This window comes from Lepus europaeus, chromosome 16 (genome assembly GCF_033115175.1).
Source record: "Lepus europaeus isolate LE1 chromosome 16, mLepTim1.pri, whole genome shotgun sequence".
In the NCBI taxonomy this organism is placed as follows: Eukaryota; Metazoa; Chordata; class Mammalia; order Lagomorpha; family Leporidae; genus Lepus; species Lepus europaeus.
Window position 1 is genome coordinate 74,535,865 of NC_084842.1, and position 20,158 is coordinate 74,556,022.

The following is a 20,158-nucleotide window of genomic DNA, read 5'->3' on the forward strand; positions in this document are numbered from 1 at the left end:
CTGTTTTTTGATGGATATCCATTATTCTCTGAATCAAGTCCCAAATATTTGACATGATCCTGAGACCCTGCGAGACTCAGGCCCAACTGATCTCACCCATAGTTTCCTCTACTTTTCTCTTCTCTATGACTTCCAACAAGTTGCACCTTCTGTCAAACAGGGCCACGATATCTTCTACTGCCACCCCCTGTTTGTTACAAATACAAGGCCTTTTTCCCTGGACCCTCACTAGTATCCACCTTATGATAAAACACAGTTTTTCTTTTTTTGGTTCCCTGGGACCAGGACCCCATGAGATAGAGGCTGATGGTGCCTTACAATACAGCTTCAAGTGTGTATCACTGTATCACAATTTTAAGTAAATAAGTTTGCCATAAAGGATTATGGGTCTCTCTTGTTGAGAATGTGACATTAACCAGGTGGTGATTATGCATGTCTAGGTAATACGTACTTCTGCTTTTGAAGTGGCTGGCAAATACTAAACTCTCCTGTGTACTATGGAGAAAATGATAAACTCTGTTGCATGAAGGAATTGTGAGGAGGAAATTAGACAATGTGTGGAAAGGGCTGAGCTTAGATTAGAACAAATAGCCTTATTTAAGACACTTGAAGTACTGGGTCACTGGAGGTATGGGCGAAGCTTCGTATGTACAGACTGGACAACCTCTGCCTTCTACCTCTCTTTGTCAGTTGCTTTACAGGTGCCTGGATGGCTCACAGAGGGCATCCTAGGAGTTACTGGCACTAAGCCAAGTTAAGGCATCTTGATAGAAAGAAGGGATATAAAAAATGAGTTTGATCTCTGTTGAATGTTGTTGGAGGGCACCAGTTGGGGAGGAAGGGGAGCTTATTTTCCATTCCTGATCTGAGGGCAATGTTACGAGCATCTTCACTAGCCCCAGTGTGTTCTTGAGAAATGTAACATGCTTACTTTCCTTCATCCTGATCTCACTACCAGACTGTAGTTACTTACCGTGATTCTCACAAGCCCAATCAAGTCCAAAATACATTAATAATAATTTAATATTTGAGCACTTATGTTCTGCCAGCCCTATTCTAAGTGCCTTAAATGTACGAACTTCTTTAATTCTCATAGTGACCCTGTGAAATAGGATGTATTATCATTCCTAATAGTGAGATACGGAGAGGTTGCCCTGGTTACACAGCTAATAAGTGGTGGAGCTAAGGCTTGAATTTAGATAGTGTTACTTGGAGTGGCTCAGGCTTTCAGCCACTGCACTAATGAAATGGCTCTGAAGGCAGCTCTGTTGTTCATAGCAGTGTTAAATCTACATTCCAGCTGCCATCTGAAGGAGTTTTTTTTTCTTACCACATGCCTAGATAAAAAGACAAGTTGAAATCAGTTGTCTATCCAATGGTGGCCCAAGTAACCACATCTTTCTTGATCTCTGCCCGATCATGATTATCCTATCACCAAAGCAAAGGGAAAAAACCCTACAAATATTCAATCAAACATATTCCAGGAAATTGTCTAACATACTCGTCTTCTAACAGAATGGAGGAAAAGGCGATGGCCTGTGTTGGATGGGGATCCCCTCAAATCAGTAGGAAGGGAGGAGAAACTGTCAGGGGAGGATGAAGAGGAGGAAAAAAAAAATAAGACAATATGGATTAAGGGGACAGAGGATGGTGATAGGAAGCTGCAGAAATAAGCTTTGGAGGATTGGAGAACAGCTGTGCAGATGTGGGAGTTGACCTAAGATGGCTTCAAGGAGTGACAGGAAGAAAAGAGGTGGATTGCTAAGCAATCAGGAAATGTAAGGGCAACATATTTCTGTATTAAGTTGTGGAAGGATTTTATTCATACAGTGTGTAAGGGGATAAAGTTAATGTTTTATTTGGGAATGAAAAAAAAATCTTGGTTGAAAGAACTCACACCTTTAGCAGTGTCAAGTATAGGGCAGTACCAAAATTTTACTTAATGTTGTTTTATCATTTATACATAATTTACTGAAAATATGAATTTTTAATGTTTGCTGTTGAATATCTATAATTCTCTGAACTTTGATAATGATTTGCTCAAAATGGAAAATTATCCTGTTATTACTAATCCATTTCTTGTTTGAAATTTCTTTTCCTTCAGAGTATCTTAGCCATAAATGATACACGTTTTTAATGTGTTCAGTTTATTAAGATGACTGGAAATTATGAACTGTACTTAATTAAACTTGGGCAGATTTGTAAGAAAAATTTGAGAATAAATTTTAATACCTGGTTTTCCTTATTTCATTTAAAAAATTCAAATTGTTAACTAGGGGACAAATTCTTATATATATGTGATGAAAGTATAAAATGTTACTAGAATAGATTGTTTGCTATGCTGTGAATAATGATAACCAGGATCCTAAAACAAGAAATAAGGCAACACTTAATACATACAAAGCAGCAGTAAAAATTCAATTCAGATATAATCCACTACAACACTATATTTTGGCTTATAAAAATCTTATACAAATATAGCTTTATAGATTCAAGGAACAGTTGTTGGTTGTAAATGCATTTTAACAGCTAAACAAAACCAAGGATCTTAATCTTTGGCTGTAGAAAAATTGTCTAGTCTCAAAATGATAAAATACAATTATTCAGTGCTTACTGTTGGAGCAACAGAAACACAAGTACCATATAAATATTGTATTATTTTCCTGTGAATCCTTTCTTGTGTGTAATAAATTTGTCAAAGAAATTAGAAGTCAGAGGAAAAGAAGTGTAGCCATTTGAATATCATAGGGATTCAAAGAAAAACTTCAAATCATTCTGATTTTCGGCATTTTATTCATTGGTGGGAATTAAACTTCTTGAAGCCAAGCAGTTATTAAAGTCTAAACAATTGTGTTGTTGAAACAACATAATATTAACAACACAAAAGATGTCAGAAGAGATGGTAGGAAAACTGCCCCAATATCTGGTATTCATTTTGTGAGTGAAGGAAAAACAGCATCCAAAGCATCAATTGGATGGTGCTTGCTGGCATAGATACACAGTGGCATATGGTCACACTATTGACACTGCCATGAAGACGTCCTGCTCTTAGAATGCATTTGTGACTTTTTCATAATAAGCATTCTGTTTCGGAGGGCTGGTTTAATATGGAATACCTTATTGCTCATCAAAGCCTTTGCTCAATCTTCAGGTATTTGTTTTTCTAACTCTATTAGACTTCATTGTGTCTGTAACTGTGGTTGGCAAAGTGTAAATGAATTCTGTGTGTCCTAGTCCTAAGCCTAAAATGACTTAGTACTTTCTGAAATAAGGAGACATTTTTAAAGCAGTGGTTCAAGGCTTGCTGTGTCACCTGTGGAACTTTTGATAAACACACTGGCCCCTTCCCACATCTAATGAATTAAAAACTCTCTAGGGTGCTGAGTTGAGTATCTCCTCTATTGTCTTGGGATATCTTCAGTGCCTTTGTTTCACCAGCTAGGGCTGTAAATTACCTGTGTAAATGATGAACAATTGAACAGAACTGTATAAAGCACTTCACGACTTATAATGCCACTTAATTTGATATAATAGGCATCTCTTTGACTTTGAAAAATAACTTAAGACTTATGGAGGTTAAATCACTTGCATTCTATATCCAATTAGGGATCTAACTTCAATGTAGAGTTCTGGTGCAAAGTCATTGGCTTTTTAAAAATTTTATTTTGCTGTTTTTTCCCAAAGTCTTATTATGCTTTCAGAAAAATTGCCACATCATGAATGATTCTGAATGGAATGCACAGTGTGTAGACATCACCGCAAACCACATATTGTCCCCCAGTTACTAACTGCCCTTAGTCCATGAGATAAACTAATCATAACTTCCAGCCAGCATATCTTAGGTTTCACCTATGGTCTTGTTTTTTTTTTTTTTTTTTTGGTGTGTGTGTGTGTGTGTGTTTAGGTAAGTAGAACTCTTTGTGAATAGCTTTTGTCACCAATCATTGCATCTCTGACAGGATTTTCCATGTTAATTCTGTGAGGGGTTGGCATTGAGGTGTAGTATGTTAAGCCTCAATTGTGGTTCCGACACCCCAAAATGGGTGCCAGTATGTGTCTGGGATGCTCCTCTTTAAATCCAGCTGTCTGCTAATGGCCTGGGAAAGCAGTGGAAGATGGCCCAAGTGCTTGTGCCCCTGTTCCCACATAGGAGTCCTGGAAGATGATCCTGGCTTCAGATCAGCCCAGCTTTGGCTGTTGTCATTCAGGGAGTGAACCAGCAGATGGAAGACCTCTGTCTCTCCTTCTGCCTATAACTCTGCCTCTCAAGTAAATAAATCTCAACCAAAAAAATTACTATTAGTATTTACACTGTTCCTTTGTGTGAATACTCTATTTTATCCATTCCAGTATTGGTAGAAATTTTGGCAAGTCCAGTTTTTAGCTTTTACAGTAGCACTCTGTGAACATTATAATACTCAGATTTACATATTTCTATTATACATAGGTAAATTCAGAGATTATCAACATGTGATAGTTGTAAATTGGTGGAAAGCCCTCTAGCCTTCTATTCTAAATCTTCTCTTTCTTTATTACAGTTCTTACCATGCCTTCCAACTTTGAGTCAAAACCACTCAGAAAAAGGAAAATAAAATGAGTTTAAGATATACCATGTCAACAGTTCCCTGTTTATCTCAAAGGATAGTGCCTTGATTTAAAGAGACCAGTTTCTGACTGCAGGATTTTAAATCGGTGATATGGACATAAAAATTATTGGTAGAGTTAAGAAAATGACTTTCTTTTGCTGTTTCAGCTTTGTTTTGCCTTAATTTGAACAAATATCTTGAAGAGAAAACCGAATGACTAATTGGGCACTCTTTGAAGTTACTTGGTCATTGTTTTTTACCCTGTGTGGTTGAGCATGTCTACCACCCTACAGGGCATGCCTCTACTCTGTGCTGGTCACAGTATGTCAGACATTGCCAGTGTCTATCCGGCAGGTGTCTCACTATCCTGTGAGTTCTTTGTATCCTATGGATCTTTTCTGTGGATTTTTCTCTGACAGGCTGTAGATCCTTAGCTTTTAGTTCATTGATGCCACTGTCATGATTAAATATTTCCTGTAACCATATCCAAGTAACAAAAAGGGAGGTAACATTGATTAATGGTAAGTGCACGAGTTTCCCAAGAGGAAAGGCAATTATTTCTTAAGATCTCATTTTCCTCAAGTATAAAATTAGAATAGTAACATTTCCATTATAACAGATAATATAATAGATATTAGGAGCCTAATGCAAGTATGTGATGCTGAACAAATGATATCATTAGCTGTTAAAGGTCACAGACTAAGTCTTATTCATCCCTGTAGTAGTATCTGATATGAAGCTACTTGTAAGCAAAGTTCTGATTTATCTAAGGCATGCTGGTTAGTGGAAAACATTCTCATGAAACAGGAAGTTTCTTGCCCACTTTACCCTTCTGGATGAATACTGAAAATAACAAATAATAAAATCAGTCATTAAACTATATTTTCGTAAGGGCTAGAGCATATTTTGTAGGTACAGAAAGAATTACGTATGGATATAGTCATTAGTAAGTATAAATAATTCAACTTTTTCTGCAGCCTCAGGTCTACCTCTGGTCAAGCGTGCCTATCAAAGCAGCAGAACTGTTTTAATTGCTTTTCATCTCCTAATCTAGGCTTCAGTATTAGCTATTAATTTGGATTATAACATATGGTGGTACATGGATTCAGGCCTTCAGGAAGTTATAATTAATAGAAAATCCATGTGCTTTTAATATGAGGAATACTAATACCATCAGAATATCACCAGCCATTCTATCAGCAGTTCTGAAACCATTAACAATTACATCAACAATACCGCCAGCGGTTCCAAAATCAATATTCAAATTAACACTAAGTATCAACAAACATGCTAGGCTAGGAGCTGACATGACTAAAACATGGAAAAAGCTCATGACATTCCTGAGTTTACTAGTCACCCATTAGGCTTGACCTCCAGTGGATGCCTGAAAATATGGTTACCACCACTATGATAGATTTTTTTCCTTATACTATGCATTCCTATGTTAAACTTCCACTTTTTCACATAGAGGAAGCACTATCCCACTTCTCTTTGGCATTAGTAAGTAAAATAAAGGTTACTTGAACACTAGCATAAGAGATTATCTGATAATCAAGACTACCAAGTGTCTGATTGGTGAGTGACATATAAAGTGTGGTGCACTGGACAAGGGGGTGAGGCCTGTCTTAGGATGGCGCAAGATTTCACCTTGCTACTGAGAACAGCATGCAATTTAAAGCTCATGAATTGTTTATACCTGCAATTTTATGTTTAATATTTTCAGACCATGGTTGATTTAGGTAACAGAAACCACAGACTTTGTGGAAGGGTGGGAACCTGTGTACCTAATTTAATGGAGGCGCTAGATCATGAAGTCAGCATTGTTGGGTCCTGCCTGGCCTCTGTGGCCCCATCTCAAGCCATCTGCTACTCTTGCCCCTCGCATATCTTTCTCCACCCTTTTTGCTACTTGAAATCTTTGCGTATTCCGAATGCTCTGCCTGACTAGTTTTGTCTCTAGTATTCACACATGGAACCACTCTTCATGTTTAAGCTCTCGGCTCCAGTATCACTTCCTTTGGAAACCTTCTCTAGCCTTCTGTGAACATTAGGAACAATACAACAACAGTTCTCGCCCTTTGTGGTTGAACAACATTGGCAGTAAATGAGTGTCGAACTGAGCACAGTACCTTTTAATAGCTGTTAGGAGTAATGTAATAAAAGTAAGACTGAATAGCATTTTATTTGGACAGAAAGAATCCAACTAGATAGGAAAGCAAAGACTAGAAGGACTCACACAGAAGATACAGTGGGAAGCGAAACCTGCAGCAGTTACTTAGCCACAGGAAGAGCAATTGAAGGTTACTTGTAAGTGGGTGTAAGGACCCTGTAGAAGATGCTGTGTAATTACTATGGTTAGGGCAATGAAACACCATAAAAATTAAGAAAATAGCAAAGGGGAGGGAGTATAATTATGTTCTTGGAGCATGTTGTCCCTGAGGATGAAAGAACACAGTTGGAGAGTGTCTTTTAATCACCATTATGTGCCATGGCCCTTTCAGAAAGACATGTGTATCCTTTGTTTCATTTCCTTCTTTGTGCTCACTGGGCTCTGGATACCAAATTATGGAAATATGGACAAGAAGTAATTCCTGTAAGTCTAGAAAAGAGGAGTAGGTATTGAGTCAACAATGCAACATTTTTTGGTTGGTATGTTGCTGCTATTAAAAGATACCCAATGCACTTTGCATAGATTTTACAGAGGATAACCATGAGCTAATATCCTGACCAATACCCATTAGTTTTTTTTGTTTTGTTCTGTGTGTGAGAATGTTAAACTTTTCTTATGTATTATCCTTATTCAACATTGGTGTAGGGTAAAGTAGTTAAGAGCAAAGATTATAGAGCTCAACCATTTGTGTTTGAGTTCCAGCCCTATGATTTATTATCCGTGAGACCTTGGGATAAGTTACTTAACTGCTCTCCACTAAGTTAAATTTTATTCTCTATAAAGTGGTGATAATAATCAAACCTGATAATATATAAGCTGTAAAGCTGCTATGGTAATAAAATAATGAGCAAGAATTATAATATTACATGCAACATAGTATGTGCTATATAAATATGAACTATCATAACTAAGCAATTAAATATAAGTAAAGAGTTTTAATAGGAGATTTTGGTTCCCTTCTCCCATAATTGTACAAAAATTATATTTGGGCTTTGCAAGGTAATTGTGAAGACTCTTGTGTAGACCAAGCAGTTGCAAAAATCACCTGGTTTCAGTAGTCAACAGTATTTTCTTTCCAGGTTAGGATATATCATTGGTGGTTACAACCTCTTTGAAACTGTTCTATTATATAATCTAATCTATAATAATTGCTATGTTAAGAAAATCAGTTTTCAAAGGGCTGAATCATCTACATGCAAATGAGTTTAGCTTAATTTGTTTAAGTATGGTAATCACCAAAGAGAATATTCATTTTCTGTCATGAATCTACATGTCTTAAACTATTAGGAAGGCAATGGGGGAGGGGCAATTTCCCATTTAAAATACTTTTGGGGCATTCCTGTATAGTCCTCTGCCCTCAGAGGACAGGAACTGAATAATTGTGTCCCCTCAAACTCACGTTGAAATTTAACTGCTAGTGTGATGGTTTTTGGAGGTAGGGCCTTTGGGAGGCATTTAGGTCATAAGGGGGAAAACTTGAGAGTAGAATTAATGCACATGAAACAAGAGCCCAGAGAACTTGCTCTGTCTCTGGTCCACCATGTCAGTATACAATGAGAAGATGGTCATGGGCGGAAGGCCCTCACCATAAGCTGACACTACTACTGCCTTGACTTCACACTGCCAGCCTCCAGAACTCAGAAATTTCTGCTGTTAAAGTCCCTAATCTAGATAGTATTTTTGTTACAAGCAGCTTAACATGACAAATATACCAGGTAATTTTGATCTATTTTTTTTTTTTTGACATGCAGAGTGGATAGTGAGAGAGAGACAGAGAGAAAGGTCTTCCTTTTGCCATTGGTTCACCCTCCAATGGCCGCCACGGCTGGCGCGCTGCGGCCGGCGCACTGCACTGATCGATGGCAGGAGCCAGGTGCTTCTCCTGGTCTCCCATGGGGTGCAGGGCCCAAGCACTTGGGCCATCCTCCACTGCACTCCTGGCCACAGCAGAGAGCTGGCCTGGAAGAGGGGCAACTGGGACAGGATCAGTGCCCCGACTGAGACTAGAACCCGGTGTGCCGGCGCTGCAAGGCAGAGGATTAGCCTAGTGAGCCAAGGCGCCTGCACGATCTATTTTTTTTAAAACTAGAATTTTATATCTACACAGTGCAGGCCATATTTTACATAGAATAGTCAGTTTTCTCTTTGTAAAATGTGTTTTATTTATGCTTTATCCTGAAGCTGGCAATTATGTCAATGACTCAATACTTCATTTTAGTTAAGACCAGGGATTTCAGCATGTCTTCCTTGTATGACTTCTTGTCTTTCGTGGTCTCTCTCTCTTTTTTTTTTTTTTTTTAAAAGCTAGAGTTATAGACAGAGTCAGGTCTTCCTTCCGTTGGTTCACTCCCAAATGGCCGTCACGGCCGGCGCTGCGCCAATCCGAAGCCAGGAGCCAGGTGCTTCCTCCTGGTCTCCCATCTGGGTGCAGGGGCCCAAGCACTTGGGCCATCCTCCACTGCCCTCCTGGGCCACAGCAGAGAGCTGGACTGGAAGAGGAGCAACTGGGACTAGAACCTGGCACCCATATGGGATGCCAGTGCCGCAGGCGGAGGATTAATCAAGTGAACTGTGGTGCCTGGCCCCCTTTTGTGGTCTTCATACTTTTTGGATTATGCATCTCCGAGCTGTAATCATTTGGGCACTCATACCCTAAAAATGTGCTTATTGTGTCTTAGATTCTAAATGGTGTTATAAAAATGAATAAAAATGAAAAGATGAAAAAGGTAAGAAGTAGCTAGGTGTAATTTTTCTTTTTGTGCCCTAATTGATTAATTGTATGGGTACTGGGTGTACTGACGTCAGCTGAAAACTCCTCATTTTTCAGTAAATCTTTGGTGACATTTGAAGTTAATGAATATTGCCACTTCTGTTAACAAACACCGTGTGATAACACTTTTCAGTATGGAAAAGCTTTGAATGCACAGATTCAGGATTCAGGGTTTTGATCTAAGCTTTAGTTAGACACTGTGTCTTATCCCTGCAGGAGTTGGTTATCTCTTGATGGTGCTGGCAAAAATCCCATAGCTTACTAACAAGTACTGAAGAGAGACTGTAGATCTTAATAACTGAGAAGCCTTTCCTGATATATTAAGAGAAATTGAAGGATTTTTAGAAAACAGCATTAGAGATAAAATAAAGCATAGTGTGAAAATTACTGTGTTGGGAAAAAATAATTTCTAAAGGTCTACTTTCTGTCTTTTCTGGCATCTTGAAAGCTTTTGGCATCTTCTCAGTTTAATGTCGCCCCAAGTGAAATGGAAAATTATATTGTATACATTAGTAGGTAACATAGCTTTTTAGTCACAATTACCGGATTCTCAGTATTAAACTTGGGAAATTAGGTTTCAACGGAATTTCCAAATTGTTTATAAAACTGAGTGAAATGCATGCTTAAACACTGTTTATAAGGAGATAGCATTATTATGTAGTAGTAGGAAAAAATCCACTGGCCTCATGCACTCAGGACAATGATTCAGATGATTGTGAAAATGAGGAATCAAAGTGTCAGGCATGTTAGGAAGCACAAATCCCATAGATCTGCCTTCTTTAAATATTTGGGAACAGGGTGTGGAGGAGATCCTTTGGTTCCATCTCTTGGTTCATTCCTTAAACGGCCACAATAGACAGGGCTGGGTCCAGCTGAAGCCAGGAGCTAGTCTGGCTCCTGGGCATGCCATGTGGGTGGCCAGAACTCAAATACTTGAGACATTGTCCCCTGCTTTCTAAGAACAGCAGGGAGCTAGATGGGAAGCAGAGTAGCTAGGACTTGAACCAGCACTCTACCTTGGTTTGCAGGGTCCCAGTCACTGGCTTTACCCCTGTGCCATCTCTAGATTTGCCTTTTAGGAGGTACTCTCAGCCCCTTGCATTTCAATGCAAATATGCTCATCTTCCTGGCTGGCTGACCAAGAGACATGCTTTTATATGCTTTGTAGGATGCCCTTCAATAGTGAATGAAGGCAGTCACCCTTAAAACTTATTATTAGTATTTAACACAAAGTAACTTTTTTATTGGAAAGGAATGTCTTGTCCCCTTTCATTATTTTGTCTGAATATCTAGTTCTGACATCTCGAGCAAAGCACTTTCAAATTTCCTTTGAAATTTAAAGTTTGTGCTAAATTAGGGCCTTTTGGTGGGAAGTGGGTTTTGAATTTGTTAAGGAGATTTGACTATAAAAGTTTCATTTAATACTCTGGAAGTGGGTGAATAGAGCCAGTGGCAAGAAAATGAGGAAAAAGAAGTTAGTGGCTCTTTGGCTGTAGGACCAAGAAGTGTGGTTCAGGGGTTGAGAAACAAAGTCATTCCATTTCTAGGACATTGCAATGACAACGAAGCGGTGCTACTCCGTGTAATAAATAGGGTATCTTCATTCTTCATTAGACTCTTCATAGAGAGAATGGTGCTTAGTTCTAGAGAACGCCGTAACCTCCCAAAGTTACTAGTAGTCACTCAAAAATGAAAGTATGGAACACTATTATAAGGTAGATGATGCAAGTATTTCTTCTGCCTCTCCTTCCTTTTCTTAGCTCTTCCTCCTGGATTTGTTTATCCAACTCTAGTTATGCCTCAGGAGTAGTGAAGGTGTCAAGGATGTAATCGTGAGCAACAGAAAACCATGTCTGCTCTGAGTTGATATTCTAAAGGGCAAAGTAAAACAAACAACCAATTTAATCAGTACAAATTGTGGCAAGTACTATGAAGGACCCAATTAAAGAACCAAGTTAGAAAGTAATGGTGAACAAGTGCACAGTGACTACTGTTGTTCCTTTAACAATTCACACTTTTTTTTTTTTTTTTTGACACTGGGCACTTGCTCCCCAGGTAGGACCTCTGTCCCTATTGAATTGTAATATGAGAATCAACTGCAGATTCTCCCCCCAAACTGTACTCTATATGTTGTGTGTGGGCAAATTGTTGAAGTCAATGATTAACATAGAATTGGTCCTCTGTATATAAAGTCATACTAAATATGATTCATAATGAAGAAGGAGATGGGAGAGGGAATAAGGGGTGGGATGGGAGCAGGAGGAGGGGTATGGAAGAAAGAACCACTATATTCCTAAAGTTGTATCTATGAAAGGATACATTCATTAAATAAAAATTTAAAAGAGGGGAGGAAAAAAAAAGTAATGGTAGTTCAGGACAATTTGATCAGTAAGCAGGAGTTGATCCCTTTTCTGTCTAGTCAGGGAAAGTTCCAGGAAGAGGGAAGGACGTGACTGGGATCAGGATCTCAGTACCTTTCAGAACCTGGAAGAGAGGTCATAGGGCTAGAAAGTAGTGAGAAAGGGGAACACTGGTATTTCTTTCTCTGTTCCTAGACACAGTCCTGAACACAATGATTTAAGCCTTTATCAAAGGCTACCCACTTTGGCTTCCCTGCTGGGATGGTTCCCTCTCTGCTGTCTGCTTTCCCTCCCCCCTTTCCTGTTTTTTTTCTTGCTACTTACGCTACTTATTCTCAATAGCAAAATTTAGAGCCCAAAATGGCGATTCCATTTTACAACTCATTTTGTCACCTTCTAATTATTTTTTTTTTTGACAGGCAGCGTGGATAGAGACAGAAAGGTCTTCCTTTTTTTTGTGCTGTTGGTTCACCCTCTAATGGGCGCTGCGGCCGGTGCATCTCACTGATCCGAAGCCAGGAGCCAGGTGCTTCTCCTGGTCTCCCATGCAGGTGCAGGGCCCAAGGACTTGGGCCATCCTCCACTGCCTTCCTGGGCCACAGCAGAGAGCTGGCCTGGAAGAGGGGCATCCGGGATAGAGTCCAGTGCCCCAACGGGGACTAGAACCCGGTGTGCCGGTGCCGCAAAGCGGGGAATTAGCCTGTTAAGCCACGGCACTGGCCCACCTTCTAAATTTTCTAAAACGAACAGCCTCCATATATCAACTCTTTGTCCTGCATCCTAAAACTTGTAGAAATAACAGTGCATCACCTCACCATCAACTTCTGTTTCTCATTTACTGACAGTCTTGGGGAAGCATTGTGTCCTAATTTATGCCTTGTGAATGGAGCTGGGAGACAAGGGTGTTTGTCTCATGAGCACAGATCCACTGTGCTTTCTTCGTAAGTGCTCCTTCTAGGCTAATGGACATGGCATTCAGAACTGAGCAGCCCTTGGAAGTGCATCCTTTCTCCGCCTGCCATTGAGCCTTACTTGCTTTCTGAAATGGAGTATTATGTTGCACAGTAGCTGGTCATCAAGAACTGGCCAGCATGCCATCAGCAAATGTAAGTGCTGAGGCTTAGTGTAAAAGTGCTGTAAGTTTTATTGTTATCTGAAAATAGAGCTTCTGCCATCTCTCACACATAGGCTATATCCTTTCATACTGTAAATACTAAATAGGATGACAGCAAGAATTCAAATATGGGGTGTTAGATACAACCTGCTCTGTACACCCTCATCCTCTTCGATATAATCAGATACAATAACAGAGCAAGCTGTATCTAACACTCTGAGTTCTTGCTTCTGGTTCCCCAACAAATAATGTCACCTACTCTGGAATGTCCCTAACAATAGAAATAAATATTTAATCTCTGTTTAGCTTATTCCAGAAAAGGTGTATCCATTTATTCATTCATTGGAAGGTTATTTAGTCAATCAGAAGCTGAATGTTTACTGATTTCCAGGAATTTTGTTAGCCATAAATGTAAAGATAAAATCACTGTGAAAAGACTTGCATCCTAGTTCCAGTAAGCTCTTAGTCTGAAAATTATACAGAATGTAGACAGTGTCATTGTGGAATGACATTTGCTGTGATGGAAATATGTACAAGGTTAACTGGGATGATTTGTCTTCCAGAGTAGTGGTCAGAAAAAGTTAAGTTCTTTACTTTTAGGTCAAAGAGAGCACAAGAAAAATGGTTATTACCTGTGGCTTTGTGTACCTATTGTTTGATTTTAACTCTTAAAATATTTTACCACTTCATACTCTTCCTTCCTTTAAAAATGGCTTCTAGCATTGTCTATTTATATTCCTTTTGTGAAGCTTATTTCTCTCTCTGATTCCTGTTTATTGGTCCTAAATTATTAGTTTTTAGAGCTATGGAGCATATTTGTATTAATTGCAAGATCCTAAATAACTATTGAATTTAAATGAATTTCAAGAGGAAGAAAATCAAGTATTTAAAAAGTTTTGTGAAGCTCTTTAATACTCATTTTTACTGTGTCTGCAAAGTGTGGCACCTCAGAAACCCACCTGGGTAGCATCTGGTTATTCTTGGTAAGGAGTCTTGGATTTTCCACAGGGAAAACCAGTCATGGATGAAACTTCTCACTGTGTTTTTGCTCATGACCTCTTTATTCATTTAAATAAAAGTTAAAGCTTCCCAAAGTCCGTGATAGTTCAAGCTCCCTCTGCTCTTTCCCTTCAGAAGTCAGGGATTCAGCCATTTGAAAGGTAATGCTGTAGGCTGCCTTTTGGCACAGCCACTTAGTTTCTATTTTAATCTTGCCTGCTCTCCTACACACTTCCCTTTCTTGCTCGGCCCATCTACTTATATCTCCACATCCTGCTTCCCAAAGCCTCTCTCTCTCTCTCTCTCTCTCTCTCTCTCTCTCCTCCTCCTCCTCCTCCTCCTCCTCCTCCTCCTCCTCCTTAAAATGCACACTTTCCTTAGCTTCAAATTTTATCTCTGAAACATTAAAGGGCAACATTGTCTCAACACACAAGTATTTGCAGCACTCTGTGTCTTTGTGAAACCACTCCTTTCCCTGTCTTCTGCTTTTCTGTATCTTCTTAAGTGCCTGTTCAACCTCTTGCCTGCTAGATTTGAATGTCGTATTACCTTAAGCACATTAGTTATTCTGTCTGAGCTTCGGTTCCTTCATTCCCTGGTTGTGAGACAGTAATGCCCAACTCATGAGGCAAGTTGGGCATTGGATAAGCCAGTGATGTACAATTCATAACACAGTGCTTCCTTTCTTATGCATCTTACCCCTAATGTCTAAAAAATTATGCAGTAATTGAGGAAAGAGAAAACAATGTCTCAGGTATGAACTAGACTTTACAGCACCCATTATCATATGAACAAGGACACAGCTATATAAGTAGGAGTTGCAATTTCTACCAAATGAATTTTGATGTGTTAGTAGATTGAAATTTCTTTTGATGGTAGTCAACCTCAGGCCTTCTGAATTGGTGTGGAAATGATGTTTGCACACTCCTTAGTATGTTCGTTGGGATATGGATGTGTAGTAAATGAGATTGGCAGGTTCTATTGTTTGGTTTTATAAGGAGTAGCAGAAAAATGTTGAACTGTGTTGGGGCCAAGGTAACAGCCTATGTAAACAGTTAAGGTTGAATGATGATGCTTTCAGAGGGCCATTATTAATGGTGTACTGGCAACTCATCCAAAAGCATAATTAGAAAATTATGGATATATTCATGAGCTTACATTTTTACTTCTCTGGCAGTTTCCACAAACCTAGATACTGTACTTGTTATTTCTGTATATAAGTGCACACATACCAATATTTGCAAGTTAGCATTGTCACTAGAGTTGAAATATCAGGAATTTAAGTAGTATTTCTGACATCAAAACCATTAGATTAGGTTAAAGACCTTTGCAGACCCAACAGTGGTGACCTAGTTATAGTAGAATATTTTCCTGAGTGAATTGGAGATGAATACTTTAAATGCTCCTCATTATTTTATTTTATTAATTGAAAATAATTAATATTTTTATTCAAGGCATTTTCTTTCATTACTTTAGTATTCAGCTCCCAAACTTTGGATACAAAGAAGCATATTAACATTAAGAAAGGTGGCTTCCCTTTATTTACCCAGTTATAATAGCATTTTTCTTTTGCACTATCTTTATATAAAGTCAATTTCTCTGAGTAATTTCTACTGAAAAATAAATGGCCAGTATATTTTCAAGAAAAATGTCAGTCAAAAGGGGGCAGCAAGTTTTCTATAGAGTAAAACAAGTCTATTTTAGGAGAATGTTAAGAAATGGATGGCTTTGAGAATTCCAGTATGATAACCCACTATAATAGGAGTTAAAATGTCACCACATCTCTTAAAAACACAACATCAGAAAAATCTTTCCATGCAAAGAAATAGGTATTCTTAGGAAAGGAGGAAGTAGAAAAAACTTAGTAAGGATTTCATATGTTTCTACCACTTTTGGCTGTTAATCTTGGTGAATCCATTTAAGGAATAAGATGTTAAAACTTATATATATATATATATATATATATATATATATATATATATATATATATATATATAATGTCATTGTCAAATTGCACATATTGACAGCCTGATGGGTACTGTACCGTATTAGAAAACTCAACCTTTGGATACAGACACATGTGGGTTTGAATCCTTGGATTTCTACTTACATAGTCACTTATATGGTTGTTCAAGAAAGTAATTACAAGTGCTGCTATGAGATTAGGCTAAAGTTTTAGCCATAATATGTGGTAATTTTATAATTAAACTTATCCATTTTTCCTTTTTTCCTTAGAAATGGACAGAAAACATGACATTATTTTGAGACAAGTTAACTCGGGATAATGACCAAGGTGCGAGATAGAACTACATTAGTATAACTAATAAAAATGCTCAACGTCAGGAGAAATAAAAATAACTAGATTATGACTTTTCAATTTTCAAATTAACTATAGTTAAGAATAGTTATCAAGATGGTAAATTCAGGTATTCTGATATTGGTGGTAGACTGAAATTAGGAAAATAAGTGATTTGGCTATATGGAACATGTTAAAATCCATTCCTTTGCACTTAATTCTAATTTATTTACAGAAATAATTGTACTTCCTTAGATTTCTATTAGGCTGAAATAATAGAAAATACCATGTGATGATAGCATTTGGTGATCATTAGACACATGATTTCAGAAACTGCTTAATCAAAAGAGCTAGGTGTCTCTAGAGCATAATCCTTAAAACAGCAAGGGCAGTGTAAGGCATCCTTTCAGAACAGCAGTTAGGATACCTACTCAGAACACTTGCGTCACAGGATGGAGTGCCTGGTTCAGATCCTGGATGGGCTTCTGATTCTAGGTTCCTATTAATGCACACCCCGGGAGACAGCCGTGGTGACTTGAGTACTTGTGTCCCTGCCACCCAGGAGAGAGACATAGAGTGAATTCTAGGCCCCCAGCTTTCAGCCTGAACCAGCAGATAGAAGATTACTGTCTGTCAGTCTTTCTCTCTGGCTTCAAATACATACGAGTATTTTTTTTCTAAAAGACAGTCAACCATACTTAGAATATGATCCAAATTATGCAAAAAACAAATATGTGATTAAAAGCAGAAGTTTACGACAAAAAAACAACACTGGTTGTCTTTAAATGGCCTTATAGATAAACTCTGTTTAGACTCTTCTTTTCTTCTAAATCTTTACAATGTGTTTGTCTTAATTTTATATTCAGAAGAAAAAGATGAGATTGATAACTTGAGTTAAAGAAGAAGCCCAGATGTGGGGCTGCCTCTGACCTGGCAGTTGAGATTCTGGTTCAGATGCCTGCATGCCACATCAGAGCACCCTGACTCAATGCCCAGCTCCAGCTTTTGACTTCAGCATCTTGCTAATGCAGACCTTAGGAGGCGGCAGGTTATGGCTCAAGTAGTGAGGTTGCTGCTCCTCACATTGGAGACCTGGATTGAGTTCCTGGCTGCAGCTACTGCACGTTTGAGTGAACCAACAAATGGAAGCTCTCATTCTGCTTCTCAAATAGAAAAAAGATAGAAAACTGAGTGTGCTCTTCAGCCTACAGCCAGACTTGCCTGAAGGGGAAAGACATGCTGTTCCAATCAGCTTCTGATCCTAGAGAGGCAACTCAGTCAGTGAGGAGCGGAGACTTCTGAGGGTTACGGAAGAACAGAGCTACCAAAACATTCAGGTGTGTGGGCTCAGCTTGGTGTCAATGTGATGTCTCTGGGCTTCGAAACCGACTGTTCTACCTCATGACTAAGACTGGGAGTTTTCAGCTTCTCTACTTTTGAAGTTACACTGCATGTATATATCTAGATAAGTATTTATTACAGCCCAATAAGTATATATCACAAATGTATGTACTTAGTGTACAGTGTCACAACATGGTACAGGGTTTTCATTTTCATTTTGCAATATAAAAACATTAGGGGGAAAAAACCAACTGCATCTGTAATTACTTTTTTTATGAAAGAGCTCTACCCAGAAGTGGTAGGCACACCATAATCTGAAAATAAAAGCAGTGTTTTTTCTTTTAATTTTATCATTGATATGTGAAAGCATTACCATGGACAGCCTTGGTCCAGGAATTCCTACTTATGTGAGCTGAGTACTAGTTAGTGGTTACTTGTTTATATTTACCTCACTTCATTCTAGCGATAATGACTTTCCTTTTGTCTACAAATTGGGGGCACAGAGGCCCACGTCTCGTGTTGGAGGTACCAGATTTTTGGTATTTTTATGTCTTCATGTTTGTGTTCATGATGTACAGATTAAAAAAGAAAGTGAATTTAAATGATTGAAATATGGAAATTGCCTTGAGTGACATATGGTTTAAAATAATAAAATTGGTAAATTGTGAAAAGTATTGTTCATTGTTGTCTTAGATCTGGCTAGAAGGAATCGGTACCATGAATCTAAAGAGAAGATGTTTGCTTCTTAAAAGGTGATGGTGAGAGATGAAATGATACAGACCAGTGTGGGGAAATGATACAAGCTTAATCCACACAGGTAGGAGGTACAATAACTTCTGTATGTAGAGAGTGTTAAGCAGAGGACCCAGGGAAGTTGCAAGCAGAGATTTTGATTGGCATTTTGTCCCATGAGGCTCTCCCCTTCCCATCCTCTGAAGGTGTCTATGCGCTCCCAGCTTGTGTGAATTGTGCCAAGGGGGTTCTGGTTCTTGGCCTACTCTCCCAAGACCTTCTTAAGTGTCTAGTATGAGACTGAGAGACTTGGACTTCCATCTCTTTGCTAGACCAGGCTTTACTACCTATAAAAGAAGGGCCAGAGTCAGCACAGGCCTAGAGAACCTCAGGTAACCCAGGAGGAGTGGAGCATCAGCAAAGCAGATAGTACCCTGAATAAGAACTGCACTAAGTCCTTTGGGTCAGAGTAAGTAGTGGTTAAAAGTCAGGTGGGTAAGAGGAAAGTCACTCCTCACTGGCAGAGAACGTGGAAGAGTGAGTGGCAGGAAAAATCAAGAACTTGAAAATTCAATGTGACATTTGAAAGAGGGAATTCGGAGAATAGACTAAGACATGGAGTAATTAGCTGGTTACTAAGGTAACCATCTGCACCTATTTGGAAATGTCTTCTGTGTTCCCTGTAAATCTGATGAATTCTGGGGTGACCCTGTATGATGAATCTTGGTGCATTGTGTTAGCCACTACGTGAGAATGGTAACTCAGTACTTGATTTTAATGGACCATTTAAAAATACTGGTCAATACCGATCTTGGTCCATGTTTTTTCCTGATCTTTTTTTTATTCAAATCCAGACAATTGATTAGTGCCTACTTGAGATTGGACACTAATAGATGGGCTGGCCTGGACATGGCCTACTATATGACTATGAATTTGGAACCTGCTAGTATAAATAATGGAGATTTAAGTTCCCAGTAGATAGCACACATCTACTTTTATCATGCATATCAAATAAATGAATAGGCCTACTATTTTTTTCCTTTGAACTTTCACTCACTTTTCATGATGAAATATACATTAGAAAATTTTAAAGAGGATTTATCCTTGTCATTCACTTAAAGATTCAGTACGTTCCTATTTTCAAAGACTTTGATGAGCAGTCAGTCTGCTTGAACTGTATTTTAAGTGCTACTTTTTAAATAGAATTTTATTTTGTTATATGCAGCATGAGTAAATTTGGCTCTAAAATTAATTCCATGAGAGTGGTGGAGAAAGGCTTTCCGCCTCCACTATGGTGAGTGTGTTTCTTCCCTAATACTCTGAGGGCCCAGTGCTGTGACATAGTATGGCATCCCATATAGGCAGCCGGTTCATGTCCTGACTGTTCTTTTCTGACCCAGCTCTCTGCTTGTGGCCTAGGAAAGCAGTAGAGAATAGCCCTGCATCCATATGGGAGACCTAGAAGAAGCTCCTGGCTTCAGGTTAGCCCATCTCCAACCATTGCAGCCATTTAGGGAGTGAACCAGTAGATGGAAGACCTCTGTCTTTCCTCTGTCTGTAAATATGCCTCTCAAATAAATCTTTTCTTTGTTTTGTTTTGGAAAAGAAAGAAAAAAACTTTATCTGCAATACTTCTTTAACTAGAAACCATCATCAGATTTCAGGAGGTTGATGACGGTGCATGGGAAAACTCCATTTTTACTTTGACTTCTAGCTAAGTGAAATTTAGCAAGTCTTATAATTATGGATGTAAGGAACAAAACACAGAAATTATGGACAGTTCTGTCGCC